This window comes from Hibiscus syriacus, unplaced genomic scaffold (genome assembly GCF_006381635.1).
Source record: "Hibiscus syriacus cultivar Baekdansim isolate YM2019G1 unplaced genomic scaffold, ASM638163v2 tig00111795_pilon, whole genome shotgun sequence".
Lineage (NCBI taxonomy): Eukaryota > Viridiplantae > Streptophyta > Magnoliopsida > Malvales > Malvaceae > Hibiscus > Hibiscus syriacus.
In genome coordinates, this window is record NW_024063181.1 from 124,226 (window position 1) to 147,447 (window position 23,222).

The window sequence follows — 23,222 nt, forward strand, 5'->3', positions numbered from 1 at the left end:
GTGCAAGAACTTGAAGAGAAGCAAGAGCAAACACAGGCAAAATAAGCTTGACATGATCATCATTGGATCTCCCATTCTATGGATGGCTAATGCTTCATTGTTTAAATTGCCTCAGGTTCTGGCTTCATGTGAATGATTATTGTGATTATTATTACATTCTTTCGGTTTCAATAAACTTACATGTTTCATTAACACATTAATGTTGTCAACTTCATGACATCAAATCCTATATTTTTTATTGCATTGTTTCTCTTTCAATTCACTGTCTGTTCCATTAACATATTGATGTTGTCAACTTCATGACATCTCGTTTACCTATAACGGAAGGTGACATCGATTTACATCGAGCAGAACTACGATGAGGTATAGGCATAGTGAAGCTGTGAAAAAGAAGTAGAAGCTTACCGATGGTGTACATTGGAAGATGGATGATGGATTTACACAGGGTTCAAAACATTATTCTAACCAGTTTCGAAATCCACTCCGAAGGAAAGCTAGAGATCGACGAGTAGCTTTTACAAGAAGCAATCAAGAACAGGTTTAAAGAAGTATATAAACTGAGATTTTAAAGGTAGAAAACATGTTTACATTGATACAAAGGGGTACCTCAGACTATAATAGAGGTTTAGTTCAGTTCAACAACCTCAGTTTTATAACTGACCAACAGATGTTTATAGGACTGCCACACCATTATGGTTACATACATTATTTTAAGGTAATATATGACATCGTTTTATGTTTCGATCTCGGAGTCGACTATCTTTTCACTCTGCAAAGCGTGGAGAATGACCTGAATTCCATGTTGTGGGACAAGCAAAGAGTTTAAAACAGGCGAGTGAACATAAGCAGGGGAGAGGGTAAATCTGTATCGTTGTAGTATCATAGTGAGGACAACCTTAGCCACCATGGTCGCGAAGTTGAAACCGACGCAGGTTCGAGGACCGATCCCAAAGGGAAAATATGCTGCCACATTGTTGTTTGTAGCTTTAGCCACCCCTTCCGAAAATCTCTCAGGTTTGAACAAATGAGCATTGTCGCCCCAGATTCCGGCGTCGCGATGAACTACCAAGTTCGAAATGAACAAGTGAAGGTTCGCAGGCACAATCAGTTTCCCCAAACTAACTTCCCTTTCGCATTTCCTTACGAAGACGAGTGCAGGAGGATACAATCTTAGGGCTTCATTGATTATCATGGTTATCTGCAATGATGGGAAACGAAAAAACGGATAAGCTTTTCGGATCATACACAATGCATGTAACTCGATTTTCTTACAGTGTTTAGTTTAGATAAGTCGTTTGGATGTGGATTTTGGTGACCAAACAACCTGATCACTTCTTCTCTTGCTTTGTCTTGCCAATCTGTATGTATTGCCAGCAGCAAGACAGTCCATGAGATCAGGGAATTGCTGGTTTCTTGACCGGAAATGTAAAACGTCTTGCACTCGTCGATCAAATCTTGTACGAGGATCCTTTTGTTTTCATCGACATCGTGATATGCTTGTAAAAGCAGTCCTAGAAAATCATTACCAAAGTCATCTCTGTCCCCAAGTTTCACTTTCTCTTCTCTTTTCTCGACGATTCCCATCACTGAGTTGCGCATTAAACTTAGAAGCTTGTCTGCTTCGATCTCGTCCGACGTTTTACAAATTTCACTGCAAAACAAGAAAAAAAAACATTCCTATCAAAGTGCAGGGTACGCGATTAGGCTAAGGTGGAAGGTACCTGATGCCTGGAAGCCTGATTTTAAACACATTCTTTCGTATAATGTCGGAATATTTTTTGGTCATGTCGAAAATGTTCTTGCCCTCCAAGTAACTACTCCCGAAAGCGGTTCTCGATATAATGTCGGCAGTCAATAACCTGAATTCTTCAAACACCTCAATCTCTTTCCCCTGGTGATGTTTCCATGATTGTAGCATAATTTCAACACTAACAATCATCTCAGGAATCATTTTCTGCCAAGAAAGTGTTAGGAAAATAAACCTAATACAAGTAATTTTCCTATAACCAGATTAGTGAGAATGCGAAATAAAAGCGGAAAAATAATACCCAAAAATTGATAACGGAGTTCAGCCAATTGTGCTTACGTCTCCGGGCTGCTGCAGATCTTTTACTAAGAGAGAAAATTTACAGGTGTTTACAAAACACTCACTACTCACAAGAAAGCTCTCTAGTATAGGAAGAAAGAAATGTTTTAGGATGATTTTGAAGCTAAATGGGTAAGGGTATTTATAGTAGAAACTTAGGGACTAATCTTTGAAAATACCCTAAAGTGCAATGACTAAAGTGAATTTACCTATTCCTATTTTCAACAAACATCTACCAAAATTTTACCAAACTTTGAAAAACATTTTTCAAAGAAACATTTACCAAACTTTGAAAAAACATTTTCCAAAGTTGGTTGCCAAACTTTGAAACTTTTAACAATCTCCCACTTGAAGACTGATTTTAATATGTCTTCACACCTCGATCAATGCAGCAGCATGTCTGGTCTTGTTATTCTAGCATGCCAACTGAAGCTGAACACAACTTCAGTTTGTCCGTAGTCACCGTCTTTGTCAACATGTCTGCCGGATTTTGAGCTCCAGTAATCTTTTCAAGTTTCAAAATCCCATCTTCCAGAAGAGACCAGATAAAATGATATCTCAATTGTATGTGCTTTGTCCTGGAATGAAAAGACGGATTCTTTGCTAGATGGATAGCACTTTGACTGTCGCAATACAAGATATTGTTTTCTTGTTTCTTGCCTAACTCTTCCAAGAAACTTTGGAGCCAAACCATCTCCTTGCTGGCTTCCGTAACAGCGACATATTCTGCTTCAGTTGTGGAGAGAACAACTATCTTATGTAGTTGAGAAACCCAACTCACTGCAGTTCCTCCTAGAGTATAGACATACCCTGTAGTGCTCCTTCTGATGTCGACATTTCCGGCTAAGTCAGCATCTACATAGCCTGTCAGTATCATATCTCCACCTTTGAAACAAAGTGCTTTGTTTGTGGTACCCCGAAGATATCTGAGGATCCATTTGACTGCTTCCCAGTGTACCTTGCCCGGATTATTCATATACCTGCTAACAGCTCCCACTGCATGAGCAATATCTGGTCTGGTACAAACCATGGCATACATCAGACTTCCAATTGCTGAGGCATACGGCACCTTCACCATGTGTGCACGTTCTTCCTCCGTCTTTGGTGATTGGTCTTTGGAGAGTCTGAAATGAACACCTAAAGGTGTACTTACTGGTTTAGCATCTTGCATGTTGAACCTGGAGAGTACTTTGTTGATGTACTCAGCCTGTGATAACATCAAAGTCCCCGACTTTATGTCTCTCTTGATCCTCATCCCAAGAATCTGCTTTGCAGCGCCCAAATCCTTCATAGCAAACTGCTTCGACAATTTTTGCTTCAAGTGTATAATCTCTTGCATGTCTGAGCCTGCAACGAGCATGTCATCAAGTACAATAATAAAATAATGAAGCTGTTGTCGAACCTCTTGATGTAGCAACAATGATCTACTTGGCATCTGATAAAACCACTGCTACTCATGAAGCTATCGAACTTCTTGTACCACTGTCTAGGAGCTTGTTTTAAACCATACAAGCTCTTCTTCAACCTGCATACCAGGTTTTTTTTGTCTGCCTCTATGAAGCCTTCTGGCTGCCTCATATAGATTTCTTCCTCCAAATCACCATGAAGGAAAGCTGTCTTTACATCTAACTGCTCAAGATGTAAATTCTCTGCAGCTACAATTTTCAAAACCAGTCTGATTGTAGACAATTTTACGACTGGAGAGAAAATTTCATTATAGTCAATACCTTCTTTTTGCTGAAAGCCTTTGACAACCAATCTTGCTTTGTAGCGTTTGCTCCCATCGTGCTCTTCTTTGATCCTGTAAATCCACTTGTTGTGGAGCGCTTTCTTGCCTGATGGTAATTCAGCTAATTCTCATGTCTGATTTGACATAAGCGAGTCCATCTCATCTTTCATGGAAGACTCCCACTTGACTGAATCCTCCACTTGCATTGCTTCATCATAGCACTCTGGTTCACCATTGTCAGTCAGCAACAAGTAGTGTAAAGAAGGAGAATACTATTGGGTTGGTTTAGGAATTCTGGAGGAGCGTCTCAGTTCTAGTGTGCCTGGTTCTTCTTGAACTGCTTCAGGATTGATCTGAACATCATTTCCAGAAATCTCCTCAAACTCAGCAAATTCCTTTGTTTCAGCTTCGGTATTACTTGATTCTGCGGTTGACCTATCTTTGTACATCACATTTTCATTGAAAATGACGTCTCTATTTCTGATGATCTTTCGATTTTCGTAGTCCCAAAACCGGTAACCGAACTCATCACCACCGTAACCAACAAAGACGCATTTGTTGGACTTGGCATCAAGTTTACTTCTTTCAGCAGAGTTTATGTGTACATAAGAAATACAACCAAACACTCTTAAGTATGAAAGGTTTATTTCTTTCTTGCTCCAAGCTTCCTCTGGTATTCCGCCATCCAAAGGAACTGAGGGCCCACGGTTGATCAAGTAAGCTGCAGTGTTGATAGCTTCAGCCCATAGAAAATTGGGCAATCCGGCATGTATCCTCATGCTTCTGGCACGTTCATTTAGAGTTATGTTCATGCGCTCTGCTACGCCATTCTGCTGCGGTGTTATGGGAACTGTTGTCTCCATCTTGATCCCATTGTTTGCGCAGAAATCTCTGAATCTACTGTCTCTCTATTCTCCTCCATTGTCAGACCTCAACCGCTTGACTTTCAAACCAGACTCATTTTCCACCATGGCCTTCCATTTTCTGAAGGTATCAAAGACTTCTGATTTCTTCTTCAGAAAATAAACCCACACCTTCCTTGTTGAATCATCGATGAAGGTGACATAATATAGTGAGCCTGCAAGAGATGGAACTGGGGATGGTCCCCATACATCAGTATGAACCAACTCTAACCTTTCTGCCTTGGGTGTCTTGCCAATCTTTGTAAAACTGACTTTCTTTTGTTTGCCAAAGATGCAATCCTCGCATAGTCTGACATCTACATTCTTTAGATCCGACAGCTTCCCTTTTGATAGAAGTATCTTCATTCCTTTCTCGCTCATATGGCCAAGCCTTTGGTGCCATAGGTTTGATTTTCCATCAGCATCTGCTACTGCAATGATATTCTCTAAATTTGAGGTTATATAGAGAGTACCAGTCTTCTTACCACGAGCAATGACGAGTGCTCCTTTGGTAATCTTCCATTCACAGCCTGAAAAGGTTGTGCTATATCCTTCTCCATCAAGCTATCCAACAGAAATCAGATTTCTTTTGAGACCAGGAATATGTCTCACTCCTGTCAGCTTCCAGGTGGTCTGGTTTGGCAACTTTAGTCGGATGTCTCCTTTTCCGACGATCTTTAAGGTTTCATCATCAGCAAGATGAACCTTCCCAAAATCACCACTGACATAGTTCTCTATGATTTCTTGGTATGGGGTGGAGTGGAAAGATGCCCCTGAATCCAAGATCCATGATTCAATCGGACTGTTGACGCTTAGAATCATGGCATCACCTGTCTCCTCTGTCACGTTTGCAGATTCCTGTGCACCGGTATCTTTCTTCAGTGCTCGGCAATCTCTTTTGAAGTGACCCTTCTTGCCGCAATTATAACAGGTAAAATCTTTATTTCCTGTTCTTGATTTGCCCCTTCTGGATTTTGATCTGCCACGATTTGAATTTCTTTATGAAGTTCTCCCTCTAGACTCGGTGTGCAAGGCTGAGGAGGTTGATGCTTCACCCGATTCTCTTCGTCGAATTTCTTCACTCAATACCAGATCCCGAACATCGTCGAATTTTAATTTGCTGTTTCCCGACGAACTGCTGACTGCTGTAACAGTAGCATTCCTACTGTCTGGTAGAGATGATAAGAGAATTAAAGCTCGAACTTCATCATCGAACTCAATTTCCACTGAACTCAACTGGGTTGTGATTGTGTTGAGTTCATTTAGGTGTTGTGCCACCGATGCCCCTTCCGCCATCCGCAAATTGAATAATCGCCTCATCAAATGAACTTTGTTTGAGGCCGATGGCTTCTTGTGCATACTGGAGAGAGCCGCCATAAGACCCGCCGTGGTCTTTTCCTTTGCTATGTTAAAAGCAACATTGCGGGATAACGTCAGTCGGATAACTCCGAGGGCTTGTCTGTCGAGAAGAGCCCAATCTTCATCCTTCATGCCCTCTGGTTGCTTTCCTGAGAGAGGTTGATATAGATTTTTCTGGTACAAAAAATCTTCAATCTGCATCTTCCAAAAACCAAAGTCCGCACCATCGAACTTTTCATTTTTCACCTTCCCTTCGTCTGCAGCCATCGCTCCCACTCGAATCTGGCTTCGTTTGGATCGTTTCTGACAATTCTTGCGAATCACCGTGTATTAGAACACCACCGTCGATAAACTCGTATCGCCGACCGAATTTCACTATTCACGAAATTCACTATTCACGTGAATAGTGATGAATAGTAACCTCGCAGAAAATTTGACAAAATTCACAACCAAAAGCTCTGATTACCAGTTGTTAGGAAAATAAACCTATTACAAGTAATTTTCCTATAACCAGATTAGTGAGAATGCGAAATAAAAGCGGAAAAATAATACCCGAAAATTGATAACGGAGTTCAGCCAATTGTGCTTACGTCTCCGGGCTGCTGCAGATCTTTTACTAAGAGATAAAATTTACAGGTGTTTACAAAACACTCACTACTCACAAGAAAGCTCTCTAGTATAGGAAGAAATAAATGTTTTGGGATGATTTTGAAGCTAAATGGGTAAGGGTATTTATAGTAGAAACTTAGAGACTAATCTTTGAAAATACCCTAAAGTGCAATGACTAAAGTGAATTTACCCATTCCTATTTTCAACAAACATCTACCAAAATTTTACCAAACTTTGAAAAACATTTTTCAAAGAAACATTTACCAAACTTTGAAAAAACATTTTCCAAAGTTGGTTGCCAAACTTTAAAACTTTTAACAGAAAGCAACCCCCTTAACATGATATGTTCTAGTAACAATCTAATGCTAAAATTTGCAGTAGGGAACCAGCCAGCTTACTTTGAGGCATTCCCCTTGGAAAGCATGGTTTATTAACTTCCGGTGCCTGATCCACTGTTCGCCTACGGATGTGGCGAGGCCGTTTCCCATTAACTTCTTGACGTAGAACGGCGGGGGCGCTTTCTGATATGCTTTATCCCTGTTGTTCAGCACCTCTCTGATCAGCTCTAGCTCTGTGATCGCTAGCTGAGGCTGCCCTCCTCTCCAACTAAGGTAATTCTTCCCTATTCCAAAAACATATACATACATGCATACATACATATACTATAATAAGAAATTCAAGAACAAATCAAGAAGATGAAGACCAACCTTACCATACTTGTTCTTCCATGTATAGACCTGAGGCAGCACTCTGGGGAGTATATCATCCGATAAACCCAAGGGTTTGCTGCGGTTTTATTTCTCATTTCCAGAATCTCTTTGTTGTTTCCATGAATGAATCTGTAAGCAGGACCTTGAATTCCTTGTGAGCCTTGTTAGGAAAATAAACCGAGTACAAGTAATTTCCCTATAACCAGATTAGTGAGAATGCAAAATAAAAGCGGAAAAATAATACCCGAAAATTGATAACGGAGTTCAGCCAATTATGCTTACGTCTCCGGGCTGCTGCAGATCTTTTACTAAGAGAGAAAATTTACAGGTGTTTACAAAACACTCACTACTCACAAGAAAACTCTCTATTATAGGAAGAAAGAAATGTTTTGGGATGATTTTGAAGCTAAATGAGTAAGGGTATTTATAGTAGAAACTTAGGGACTAATCTTTGAAAATACCCTAAAGTGCAATGACTAAAGTGAATTTACCCATTCATATTTTCAACAAACATCTACCAAAATTTTACCAAACTTTGAAAAACATTTTTCAAAGAAACATTTACCAAACTTTGAAAAAACATTTTCCAAAGTTGGTTGCCAAACTTTGAAACTTTTAACAATCTCCCACTTGAAGACTGATTTTAATATGTCTTCACACCTCGATCAATGCAGCAGCATGTCTGGTCTTGTTATTCTAGCATGCCAACTGAAGCTGAACACAACTTCAGTTTGTCCGTAGTCACCGTCTTTGTCAACATGTCTGCCGGATTTTGAGCTCCACTAATCTTTTCAAGTTTCAAAATCCCATCTTCCAAAAGAGACCGGATAAAATGATATCTCAATTGTATGTGCTTTGTCCTGGAATGAAAAGACGGATTCTTTGCTAGATGGATAGCACTTTGACTGTCGCAATACAAGATATTGTTTTCTTGTTTCTTGCCTAACTCTTCCAAGAAACTTTGGAGCCAAACCATCTCCTTGCTGGCTTCCGTAACAGCGACATATTCTGCTTCAGTTGTGGAGAGAGCAACTATCTTCTATAGTTGAGAAACCCAACTCACTGCAGTTCCTCCTAGAGTATAGACATACCCTGTAGTGCTCCTTCTGATGTCGACATTTCCGGCTAAGTCAGCATCTACATAGCCTGTCAGTATCATATCTCCACCTTTGAAACAAAGTGCTTTGTTTGTGGTACCCCGAAGATATCTGAGGATCCATTTGACTGTTTCCCAGTGTACCTTGCCCGGATTATTCATGTACCTGCTAACAGCTCCCACTGCATGAGCAATATCTGGTCTGGTACAAACCATGGCATACATCAGACTTCCAATTGCTGAGGCATACGGCACCTTCACCATGTGTGCACGTTCTTCCTCCGTCTTTGGTGATTGGTCTTTGGAGAGTCTGAAATGAACACCTAAAGGTGTACTTACTGGTTTAGCATCTTGCATGTTGAACCTGGAGAGTACTTTGTTGATGTACTCAGCCTGCGATAACATCAAAGTCCCCAACTTTGTGTCTCTCTTGATCCTCATCCCAAGAATCTGCTTTGCAGCGCCCAGATCCTTCATAGCAAACTGCTTCGACAATTTTTGCTTCAAGTTTATGATCTCTTGCATGTTTGAGCCTGCAACGAGCATGTCATCAACGTACAACAATAAAATAATGAAACTATTTTCGAACCTCTTGATGTAGCAACAATGATCTGCTTGGCATCTGGTAAAACCACTGCTACTCATAAAACTATCAAACTTCTTGTACCACTGTCTAGGAGCTTGTTTTAAACCATACAAGCTCTTCTTCAACCTGCATACCAGGTTTTTCTTGCCTGCCTCTATGAAGCCTTCTGGCTGCCTCATATAGATCTCTTCCTACAAATCACCATGAAGGAAAGCTGTCTTTACATCTAACTGCTCGAGATGTAAATTCTCCGCAGCTTCTTTTTGCTGAAAACCTTTGACAACCAATCTTGCTTTGTAGCGTTTTCTCCCATCATGTTCTTCTTTGATCCTGTAAATCCACTTGTTATGGAGCGCTTTCTTGCCTGGTGGTAATTCAGCTAATTCCCACGTCTGATTTGACATAAGCGAGTCCATCTCATCTTTCATGGAAGACTCCCACTTGACTGAATCCTCCACCTGCATTGCTTCATCATAGCACTCTGGTTCACCATTGTCAGTCAGCAACAAATAGTGCAAAGAAGGAGAATACCGTTGGGTTGGTTTAGGAATTCTGGAGGAGCGTCTCAGTTCTGGTGTGTGTGGTTCTTCTTGAACTGCTTCAGGATTGATCTGAACATCATTTCCAGAAATATCCTCGAACTCAGCAAATTCCTTTGTTTCAGCTTCGGTATTACTTGATTCTGCGGTTGACCTATCTTTGTACATCACATTTTCATTGAAAATGACGTCTCTGCTTCTGATGATCTTTCGATTTTCGTAGTCCCAAAACCGGTAACCGAACTCATCACCACCGTAACCAACAAAGACGCATTTGTTGGACTTGGCATCAAGTTTACTTCTTTCAGCAGAGTTTATGTGTACATAAGAAATACAACCAAACACTCTTAAGTGTGAAAGGTTTATTTCTTTCTTGCTCCAAGCTTCCTCTGGTATTCCGCCATCCAAAGGAATTGAGGGCCCACGGTTGATCAGGTAAGCTGCAGTGTTGATAGCTTCAGCCCATAGAAATTTGGGCAATCCGGCATGTATCCTCATGCTTCTGGCACGTTCATTCAGAGTTCTGTTCATGCGCTCTGCTACGCCATTCTGCTGCGGTGTTATGGGAACTGTTATCTCCATCTTGATCCCATTGTTTGCGCAGAAATCTCTGAAACTATTGTCTCTGTACTCTCCTCCATTGTCAGACCTCAACCGCTTGACTTTCAAACCAGTCTCATTTTCCACCATGGCCTTCCATTTTCTGAAGGTATCAAAGACTTCTGATTTCTTCTTCAGAAAATAAACCCACACCTTCCTTGTTGAATCATCGATGAAGGTGACATAATATAGTGAGCCTGCAAGAGATGGAACAGGGGATGGTCCCCATACATCAGTATGAACCAATTCTAACCTTTCTGCCTTGGGTGTCTTGCCAATCTTTGCAAAACTGACTTTCTTTTGTTTGCCAAAGATGCAATCCTCGCATAGTCCGACATCTATATTCTTTAGATCCGGCAGCTTCCCTTTTGACAGAAGTATCTTCATTCCTTTCTCGCTCATATGGCCAAGCCTTTGGTGCCATAGGTTTGATTTTCCATCAGCATCTGCTACTGCAATGATATTCTCTAAATTTGAGGTTACATAGAGAGTATCAGTCTTCTTACCACGAGCAATGACGAGTGCTCCTTTGGTAATCTTCCATTCACAGCCTGAAAAAGTTGTACTATATCCTTCTCCATCAAGCTGCCCAACAGAAATCAGATTTCTTTTGAGGCCAGGAATATGTCTCACTCCTGTTAGCTTCCAGGTGGTCTAGTTTGGCAGCTTTAGTCGGATGTCTCCTTTTCCGACGATCTTCAAGGTTTCATCATCAGCTAGATGAACCTTCCCAAAATCACCACTGACATAGTTCTCCATGATTTCTCGGCATGGGGTGGAGTGGAAAGATGCCCCTGAATCCAAGATCCATGATTCAATCGGACTGTTGACGCTTAAAATCATGGCATCACCTGTCTCCTCCGTCATGTTGGCAGATTCCTGTGCGCCGATATTTTTCTTCGGTGCTCGGCAATCTCTTTTGAAGTGGCCCTTTTTGCCGCAATTATAACAGGTAAAATCTTTATTTCCTGTTCTTGATTTGCCCCTTCTAGATTTTGATCTGCCACGATTTGAATTTCTTTCTGAAGTTCTCCCTCTAGACTCCGTGTGTAAGGCTGAGGAGGTTGATGCTTCACCCGATTCTCTTCGTCGAATTTCTTCACTCAATACCAGATCCCGAACATCGTCGAATTTTAATTTGCTGTTTCCCGATGAACTGCTGACTGCTGTAACAGTAGCATTCCAACTGTCTGGTAGAGATGATAAGAGAATTAAAGCTCGAACTTCATCATCGAACTCAATTTCCACTGAACTCAACTGGGTTGTGATTGTGTTGAGTTCATTTAGGTGTTGTGCCACCGATGCCCCTTCCGCCATCCGCAAATTGAATAATCGCCTCATCAAATGAACTTTGTTTGAGGCCGATGGCTTCTCGTACATACTGGAGAGAGCCGCCATAAGACCCGCCGTTGTCTTTTCCTTTGCTATGTTAAAAGCAACATTGCGGGATAACGTCAGTCGGATAACTCCGAGAGCTTGTCTGTCGAGAAGAGCCCAATCTTCATCCTTCATGCCCTCTGATTGCTTTCCTGAGAGAGGTTGATATAGATTTTTCTGGTACAAAAAATCTTCAATCTGCATCTTCCAAAAGCCAAAGTCCGCACCATCGAACTTTTCAATTTTCACCTTCTCTTCGTCTGCAGCCATCGCTTCCACTCGAATCTGGCTTCTTTTGGATCGTTTCTGACAATTCTTGCGAACCACCGTGTATTAGAACACCACTGTCGACAAACTCGTATCGCCGACCGAAATTTCACTATTCACGAAATTCACTATTCACGTGAATAGTAATGAATAGTAACCTTGCAGAAAAATTGACAAAATTCACAACCAAAAGCTCTGATTACCAGTTGTTAGGAAAATAAACCGAGTACAAGTAATTTCCCTATAACCATATTAGTGAGAATGCAAAATAAAAGCGGAAAAATAATACCCGAAAATTGATAACAGAGTTCAGCCAATTATGCTTACGTCTCCGGGCTGCTGCAGATCTTTTACTAAGAGAGAAAATTTACAGGTGTTTACAAAACACTCACTACTCACAAGAAAGCTCTCTAGTATATGAAGAAAGAAATGTTTTGGGATGATTTTGAAGCTAAATGGGTAAGGGTATTTATAGTAGAAATTTAGGGACTAATCTTTGAAAATACCCTAAAGTGCAATGACTAAAGTGAATTTACCCATTCATATTTTCAATAAACATCTACCAAAATTTTACCAAACTTTGAAAAACATTTTTCAAAGAAACATTTACCAAACTTTGAAAAAACATTTTCCAAAGTTGGTTGTCAAACTTTGAAACTTTTAACAAGCCTAGTAGATTCTGCACGTAAACCGGAGTCCACCAAAATCTTTGCAAGAACTTGAAGATAACTAGGAGCAAGCAGATGCAGAAACAGGCCGAGAGAAGAAGCATGGTTGGATCTACCATTTTCCGCTTGCTGGAACTCTACATTGTTTGCTTTGTTTGATAAGAAAATTGGCTGTGTCTTGATGGGGACGAAAGCTGGAGAGCAAAACAAGATCAGATGCCTGATGGCCGAAGATTTGGCTCCATGTGAATCATTATCGTGTTTATTAAATATTAAACTTTTGGATTTGGATAACAACTCTGATCCGGATATGAATACATCGATAGTAGATCAAATATCAACGTTTATGCTATTTATGTGTGGGGATGGAGGTGGTTAGGTGCTCGTTCATGGTGATTCAAATGGTGTCTCGTTTATGGTGGTTTGGTGTCTCTGACTCAAAGATGACTCGGCACGAAACCAATGCGATGCAGCAAGCTGCTAATGGGTCCAATGTCACATTTGTTTCGAATTGTTCATCGCATAAAGAAAATCACGAGTTTGTGTTTTATATTCATTAATATATTTATTTTGTGAAATAAATTTGCTTTTTTAAATAAAGAAAAAATTGTTGTCGGTTTCGTTATTTTTATGCGCTCAGTGGTTTTACGGATTTTCAAGAGGCACACGGTTTTGTTCAAGGAAGTGGAATAAAATATTTGATGGTGTGAATTTATAGTTTAAGTTATATCCTAAATTTTTGAATATTTTTAATGGTTTAATGCAAAAATAAGTGTCAGAATTAATTGTATCGATAAATGTTTGAATGTTTAAAGAATTTTTTACTAAAAATAAGTATCTAATATTTCAAACGTTATATTTTTAAGTGTTCTGGCGTTAATTGTTATTAAAAATCTACGTTAAGTGACACATACCACATTATGATAATTTTTAAAAAATATTTAAAAAATGAAAAAAAAAATTGTATATAAAAAAATAATAACCCCCATTCCCTCCCCTCTTTCCATTCTCTCTTCCTTCTTCTCCTTTTCATAGTTGTCGGCCCAATCAGAAGTGATCGTCACTGTCACCGTCATCAACATCAGAGTCAACTTCCTGTCAAACCTTCGTTGACCTTTCCTCGTAATATGACACCATTTGTCATAGAGAAGCGTTCAAAGGTTCATTGGATATCGTCGTCGTTCTTCGACGATTCCGTCGTTCATAAGTCACACCGCCGTCGCCATTCGAACCACCGTGCAATTCCGATAAAAACCCCTACCGTTTGGCGATGACGATGATGGCCGGAGATAGTCGGCGCCCATTTGGGTTGGGAAATTGAAATTGAGAGTTAGGGATTTGGATTTTGGGATTTTGGTTGACGGTAAGGACAACAATTGATCAATGAGTAGATAACGACGGGTGGGTGACCGTTCGGCGATGACGATGGTGGTCAGAGATGACCGACGACAGTTGATAATGGTGATTAAAAATGAGAGATTTTAGTTTTTTAGGGATTTTTATAATTTTAATAAAAATTAAGTTTTTATAAATACTTTTTATTTTATTTATTTTTTAATTAAAAATAATATTTTTATTATTAAAAATAAAAAATAAAAGGTATACACATAAAAATATAACTGAGAAAACCTTAGTTACCTATTTTTAGCAAAAAATTATTTTCGACACTAAAATGTTTTTCCATTCATAGTTTGGACACTGATTTTTGTATTAAGCATATTTTAATTTATAAATTTGTTCAAGCTAGTCAAATTCATGTTGGTTTTAATATTATGAGTTTGAGGTTCAAGATTTCTAAGTTGTTTTAATTGCATCACATGTCTTCAAAGTATGATCTTCATTTTAAATTGGTCTCTAAACTTTTTTAATATTCTAATTTCATCCTTAAACTATGGTTATCATTATGAATTACTTCTCAAACTTTTGAATGTTTCAATTTCATTCCCAAACTATGACCTTCATTCTAAATTGGTCCCCAAATTTTTGAACATTTTAATTTCATCCCAAACTATACATATATACTAATCTTATCCCTTGTTAATAAAATTGTTAGGCCAAATTATATTAGTATATGTTTGAAAAAAATTTAGGCTAAATTATGGTTGAAACTAATTACATATTTGGATGAATTTGGGGATGAAATTGGAATATTCAAAAGTTTGGGGACCAAATTAGAAAAAGTCATACTTTAGGGGTAAAACTAGAATGTTCAAAAGTTTAAAGACTGATTTAGAATGAGAGTCATAATTTAAGGATGAAACCAAAATATTCAAAATCTTAAACACCAACTTAAAATTAGAGTTATAATTTGAAAACATACTATGGTAAACTATGCATTTAGTACCTAACTATCAATTTGGTCTTTTTCAGTGCCTAAACTTTCAATTTTTTTCAAAATCATACCTAACGTTTAGTTTTTGTTTCATTTTAGTACCCCCACTGTTAAAAGTTTAATGCATTTAGTATATAAACTATCAATTTTGGTCCATTTTAGTACCTAAACTTTCATTTTCCCCCCCAAAACTTAATATAAAATTTTGAACATGGGTACAAAAATGGAGCAAAAACTAAACTTTAGGTATGATTGTGAAAAAATTGAAAGTTTAAATACTAAACCAAACTAAAACTAATAGTTTAGGTACTAAACGCATAATTTACCCTTAACTTTATCCCTCGCAATCTTTCATGCGTACCTTGAGAAGTGGGGGTTGTTGTTAGTCTGATAATAACTCGAATTCAAACTCAGGTGAGTTAGACCCAAAAATGCGAGTTGGAGCCATTTGGGGAATCTGTTTTGGGTATTTGGCCCAGTACCTTATGGGATATGCATTAAATCTTCTAATTTCAACCGGACCTGGAATCAAGGATAGACCGAATGGATGCTAAGGGGTCAAATTCTCTAAAAAAATTAAATTCCGTTATATTTAGATTATTGATTATTTAATTTCGCATCCTTACAATTTTTAATGTATTTCTTAAGTTCGTATCTCCTAATATAAATTCATTTGTCCGTTTCTACCTGAAAACAGAGTTTGACTCGGTCATCATGTTGTCACCACTCACCTCTATGGCTCTATCTCTTCCTATTGCCGTTTGTTTTCCTATTATAAGCACAACTTGTAAATTGACAAGCAACAAATCTCGTCATGATTTGGTGGAATAAATAAACAAACTTTGAAAGGGTCTATCACAAAACAACACCCATATGAGTATACAGTAGCTTAAGTTTCATCATTTGTCATCAAACTATGATAAACAAGTAAAATATATAATTATGACCCCACCAAAGTCGAGTTCTTTGCAAAAGGTCACTTTGCCAGTAATATCTGGTATTGTTTATTAGGCCATTATCAAAGCTACGAGCTGGTGCCTACCAGATATTAAGCCTCCGTAGGCACGGCGCCGTTGAATTCCCGGAGCTGAACAGCTAGAACGACAACGACATCGACCTCGGCCTAATACCGAGATAGCTGATATATATGATTTAGCTTGACATAATTGGGAGAAGCCAAACTAGATAGAATGATCATTCTTTGCTTGAAATGTATATACATTTTCATCAAAAACCATATGTTTCAGCAGATTATTCTCCATTGGAATCCATTCTTCTCGACTGTGGCTCTTCAGCTTTGCGAGCTTTATCGTATGATGGCCGGAATTGGACTAGTGGCAGCTCATATTTCATCGCTTCTAACTCCGGTAACGGCTTCCCTGTGTCTCGATCGTCTTCGGAAGGGACATCTGCGCCTGAAGTTCCCTACATGACTGCTAGGATGTTCCACTCCAAGTTTACTTACACATTCAATGTGTCCTTTTAAGTAGAAACCAGAGGACATTCATCATTTGATCCTGCATGATTAATAAGGGTCACTACTCGCTATTTCAACAAAAAAGATTGTCCTTTTAGGCCAAGAAAACCGTTTTTCAAAGGCCAAATTTGTTGTGAAATTACAGCAATTGCATAGTACAGTCTAATGGTGTATTTGCAGCTTCAGCAAAGCTGATCCAAACCCAGCATCTCCACTGCAACAAACATGTCCTTTTAGGCCATTAAAGCATCAGGTCAAATTTTCACCCACACACCAACCCCTCTTTTCCTTTTTCTCAATACACACTTTAGTAGTATTGTATTTACAAAGGTCAAATTTTGGTCTTGGTCCCTCTACTGTATATACTGAAATTTGAGGGTTTTAGAGATTAAATCTCAAATTTCTATACATTAGAGGGACCGGAACTTATAATTATAAAAACGATGGGGTTTGAGTTTAAGCCGAGAGCCAGAAATTAGGATGTAAAATCATGTAATCGTTCAAGTTTCAATCGGATTCTGTCGGGTCAGGTAAAATCAGATACAAGTCGTATCAGATCATTTTGATGGTTGGACTCAAATTGGATCGGGTTCGGGTCATTTTCAGGTTGATTTGACATCCGATTCAGTTCGGGTTTAGGTGGGGTTAATTCCAGTTAAGATCGATGTCAGTTCGGGTCAAAACGGGTCAGGTCCGGAACAGTTAAACACCATGTTAATTCAAATTCGGATGGACTTCAGTCGGATCTCGTTCAGATCAGGTCGAATCTTTACCGAATAAGGATTGACTTTAGATGGAGTCATTTTTTATTTTTGGATTAATTATTTTTCGCCTTTCGTTAACGTTGAATTGCAATTTATAATTGTATATGATTTAGAGTAAATTACTAAAAATATAAATAATTATTGATCAATTTTGATAAAATTTTATTTTAAGGATAAAATTGAACCAATATGAAATTACAAGTAAAAATTTAAATAAATTAAACAACACGCATTGATGAGGGACAAATAAAAAAAATTAAAATGTGAAGTTAAAATTAATATAAAAAAGTATTAAATTATACCCATTTAAAAAGTTATGGGTCCATTACAAAAATATAAATAAGTAATAAGTATGAGTCAATTTCATATGCAAATATAATTTTAAGAACTAAATTGAATAAATATGAAATTACAAATATGAAATTCAAATCAAAATAATTGTAAAATATTAAAAAAATATGTAAAATGAACTAAACTGCATTCATTTCAAAATTAAAAAAATAATAATATAATAATTATATATATATAAAAACTATATAATAATATAATATATATAAACTATATAATTTATATTTATATATTATATATAGTTTAAAAAAATCATATTTCAAGACAAGGAGCTATATAAACCTTGTTTCGAGGGCTTCGTGACGGAGAGAAGAACCATCGTGTCATGACATTGGACGGCATAAGACATTGCCCACTGCAAAGCTCCGTTGGCTTCAATGGTGGAATCAACGACTACCATGATTTTCCGGCCGAGTTAAAACTCGGGTCTATTTTCTCCATGGTAAGGATCAACTCGGGTCTATTTTTGAAATTTTTTATTTTTATATTATTTAAATATATTATTTAATTACTAAAAATCATTATAAATATATTATTTTAACCGTTTAAAATATAATAAATAATTATAAATATATTATTATAAAATATATTATTTTTAGCATTTTAAAATGTAAAAAATATTTATAAATATATTATTATAATTTATAAAGTATATTATTTTATTTTTAAAATATTAATATATTTTGATCGAATTGGGTTTTAGTCTAAAAATTGAGGCAGGTTGGAGGCTAAAAAATCTTAAAATTCTTCAATATAAGATATATATTTTCATGTCGGGGTCAGGGAGACCAAAAATCGGCCAACCCTGCCCCGTGCCCATCCCTAGTTTTAGTATCTAAACTTTTGATTTTTCTAAAACCGTACCTAACATTTATTTTTTATTTTATTTTATTATCCGTTAAAAACTTAATGTGAGTTTTGAAAAAAAAATGAAGATTTAAGTACTAAAACGGGCCAAAACTAATAGTTTAAGTACTAAATACGTTAAGTTTTTAACGATGGGTACTAAAATGAAATAAAAACTAAACATTAGGTATGATTTTGAAAAAATTAAAAGTTTAAGTACTAAAAGATGTCAAAATTGATAATTTACATACTAAATGTATAGTTTACCCTAAATTATATAAAACTTCCGTCATATCAGAAGTTTTCTGAACTGTATATTCCCATTCACTAATAGTGGTTAAAATATAATTTTACTGTATAACAATTTATAATTTTATAGTTTTTCAAGGGTTTTATAAAAATAATAGGGTAAACTACACCAATGGTTACCAGTTTTGAGTAAGTTTTTGTTTTACCTGTTAAAGTTTCAAAAGTAACAAATTAGTCACTAACGTTATCGATTTGTAACAAAACGGTCAATAATATTATCGATTTGTACTAAAATGGTCACTCCACCATTGCCTCTGTTAAATTGATAACTTGCTATCGTTAATAAAAAGGTAAATATTTAGTTATACCCCTGAAATATTGCTAAAACATCAAATAGGTCATTAAACAATAATTTATATCTAATTTATCCCAAAAACTTTATGATTTCAATTTTTTTAAACACCCCACCATGTCAGTTATATTCTAACCACTTTCCTTACAAAACGAAAACCACACTTAAACAAACTCTTATTTGTCTTTAAATATTCTAACCATTTTCCTTACAAAACGAAAACCATCCCGAAAGTATTATTTTTTACATTAAAATTAATTGATTATATGGCTTTAAATACACATGTATTTGTCTTAATGGAAAAACTCCATTTATCTATGCAGTGTGATTTTCATTTTGTAAGGAAAGTGGTTCGAATATAATTGTGGTGGTGGGGTGTTTAAATATATATATATAAATTAGTAAGCTTTCGAGATAAATTAAATATAAAATCATTGTTTAAGGACTTATTTAATGACCATCCAGCTCAGTTGGTAGATCACAAGGTTCTTAACCTTGAGGTCGTGGGATCGAGTCTCACGGAGGGCATTTCATAATTCGGAGGTCTCCTACGAAAGCTGCTCTTAACCTGGCGTTGGGGGCAGCCTACTATCCTACCTCCCCCTTACCCCATTACATATGGGAATAAGGGTAAGCTAATAAGCTAATTTTAATGTTTTAGCAATAGTTTAGGGTAAAACTAAATATTAACCTTTTTATTAATGTTCTCGTGTTATCAAATTAACAGAGAATACGGTGGAGTGACCATTTTGTTATAAATTAATAATATTAGTGACTATTTTATTACAAATAAATAATATTAGTGATTTAATTGTAAAATAAGTGTGAAGATTTAGAAGTTCTTAGAAACAAAACAATTTGCAAAAGGAAAGAAGAAATTGTCACAACATATCTTAAAGTATAAGAATATTGTTTTATAAGTCCTTAGAATTTACAAAAGCATAAAAAGGGGTCAGTCAAGTCATATGATTTTAATTTGGCAACAAAAGTTGTGATTATTTAGAAGAAATTAACAAATTAAAGCTAATATTACTTGCAAAAAGTAAGGTCAAATAGGTGAGTGGTCCATTCCAAATTCTTTAACTTTGTTTGATTTGACATTTGCATGAAGCAATTTACCCATTTAATGCCCTACATATGTACACCGACGTCAGATCGTATTGGAGTGAAGGATAAAAACCTCATATCTAGAGGTAATAGTGTAATTTTAATATAAATTTATGAATAATTGTTATAATATCTCACTTATCTATTTTTTAATTAGGTTTTTATTTTATATTAAATCGGATCGAATTTATACTCTAAAAATTTGGGGTGAATTAGTTTCAGCCGAAAGATATATGCTTTTTGGATTGGGTCAAGTCGGATGGAGGGTATATATTTTTTGACTCGAATCAAGTTTAGGTTAAGTGTATATATTTTTAAACGTCGGCTCGTGTCTCGGCCCATTACATCCGATTACCTATAAAATCCGGATACCCGTATTTTTAGGTCACGGATACCCAATCCATAATTGTTATTTTTTATTTTTTATTCTTTAAATTATATATTTTTTTAAAAACATATATATAGAAAAATTTTAAATTTTAAACTTTAAAGGTCTATAATATATATAATTCACACATAAAATTTAAAAATTCAAATTAAATAATTAAAATAAAATTTATTAAAACTTAATATAAAGAAATATAAATAAATTTCAAATGTTTTGAAGTTAAAATTAATATTTTAAAAAACAATTTAGAATGTTAATCTAAAATAGTTTAAGAAATTAAGAATTTAGAAAGATATGATAGTAAAATTTAAGAAATTAAGAATTTAGAATGTTAGAGTGAATAAATTGAGAATTATGAATAGAAATTTAATATAAAATAAAAATAATATATATATATATAATAAACTGGGTACCGTGTCGGCGGGTACCGAAAAGCAATATTTTGTGAACTGAGCCCGACCTGAAAACTCAAAAAAATAGCAGGTTGGGTACCCAACCCGAAAAATCAGATATTTTTACTATAAGTATCCGATATTTTTTAACTAGGTCGACAGGTCAGATCAATCGGATCGAATATTTTTGAATACCCCTAAGGTCCATCTCTGATCATATATCTTTTATACAAATTACTAATAATATTATTTTATGCATAATTTTTTAAAAAGTATATACATATAAAAAATGTGTTTTTCACGAAAAATCACCGGTGACGGTATATTTACCGATCTAACACCAGTCAAATTATATTTCTCGATTTAACACCCATAGCAGTAAAGCGTGCTCCATGCCCCGCCCTATATGCTAATTTGGCGCCACGTGGGGTATAGTGCACCCCCTGTACCGCGCTATACGCTGACATGGCTTACACGTGGGGTATAGCGCGGCCCTTGATCCCCGCTATATCTGTTTATCTGACACGTGAGGTATAGCGCGGTACAAGAGGCGCGCTATACCTTTAATTACCCCCAATCCTCTCTATAAATACACATCCTCTATTACTTTCATCACACCATATTCTCTCAAATTCTCTCAAATACTCTCTCTATTTAAGGTATATTTTATAATATTTTTAATATATGAACGAACCTGATTAAAAGTGCGGCAATATTATATCTGGAAAAAAATAACTGAAACAAATCTGATTAAATAAATTATATATGAACGAAAATATAACACAATAAATTTTTTACACATCAACGTAAATAATTTAAATAATTTAATTTTATATTATTACCTGTACCACAAAACTATTTTGACGTATGCTCATGCTTTTCAATTTTACAAACACAAAAATTAATTGAAAATAATTAGTATAATATTTTTTTCAAATAATTATAATAAACAATAAGTATAATAAAAAAAATTATAACGAAATTTATAACGAAAAATCACACGAACTTCTAAATCAAATATAAGAAATTATCAGAATTATTACTCGTTGACGGAATTGTTGTATTAATTTATAAGTTAGAGGAGAGAGATATGAGGAAATGTGAGAAACTTAACAGGGAGCGAAGGGTATTTATAACCATATAAGGTGCGGTACCTGCACCGCGCTATATGTAATTATTCAGATAAAGGTATAGCGCGGACCAGGTCCGCGCTAAATATAATTCATACCCAAGTATAGCGCTGAGCAGGGCAGCGCTATACCCCTACGTGGCGTATAGCGCGGATCAGAGGCGCTATACCCACGGTAAGCCATGTCACCGTATACGCGGTACAGGGGGCGCGTTATACCTCACGTGACGCCAAATCAGCATATATCGCGGGGCAGGAAACGCGCTTTACTGCTACGGGTGTTAGATCAGAAATATAATCTGACCGATGTTAGATCATTAAATATACCGATCACCGATAATTTTCGGAAAACACGTCTATAAAAAGTTTCCAATTTAATTTCTTTTGTGCAAATAAAGAAGCTTCGTGGGCGCCACAAAATGTGAATTAGAGTCCTACGCAGTTTATTTCTAGGTATAAATTCCAAACCTTAAATCTCTCAACTTTATAATATTTTTATATTAAATCGAATCCCATCATTAAGTTCAATCTTTCTTTGTTTTTTGAAATTGAGTGAACTAATCCTTGGGAGCTTGTTGTTCTAGTTTGCACATCAGCGAACACGAAGAAGACGGTTCCCTTTATCAGACCCAGAACTCCATCCATGCCCTATGGGACAAGGTATCGTGTAGAATTATAGTGTCCCTTTGAGTTAGGTTTGAGACAGATTGTTTTTAGTTTCGAATATGAACAGACCTGCAATTTCGAGATGTTTTTGATTCTATGCACTCGTCGTTTTGCAGTTCGCCGGAGTAACAGCGATAAACAATCCGATGCCCCGCTTCGAGTTCTCAAGCCTCAGCCCCTCCGAATTTCAATGCTGCATCTGATGATATACAGTCTGGCAATATTGTCACATTGGCTCCAAGTGTCTTGTACTTCAAAGAAGATACCGACAAGGATCATCGACGGATTAAAACACGTGAAATGATAGTAACGGAGACAAGTCGAGTGGACTTCGACGCAAAGGAAGATCGACGGCAGAGTCCCGGTCGAAGTTCTGGAACGAGAACCTGAAGCTGAAGTTGCTTGTGCCTATGGATCATCAGAGGATGAGGACGTTTGTCCCACATGTCTTGATGGTAAATAAGCACCTTTTGGATTGTTGATTCCTTAATCAGTTTATAGATGTACATTGTCTTAATTCGACTGATTTCGATTATCGATTTATCGTGCAGAGTACGAACGTGAAAATCCACGAATAGTTCTTCAATGTTCCCACAGCTACCACCTCGGTAGCATATACGAGTGGATGGAGAGGTCAGAAAAAC

General features: G+C 36.7%; 1 pseudogene; it reads right to left on the reverse strand.

The window, feature by feature from the left end:
- Window positions 1-688: 688 nt before the first annotated feature.
- LOC120170887 lies at window positions 689-17,849 on the reverse strand (annotated as a pseudogene).
- Window positions 17,850-23,222: the final 5,373 nt, after the last annotated feature.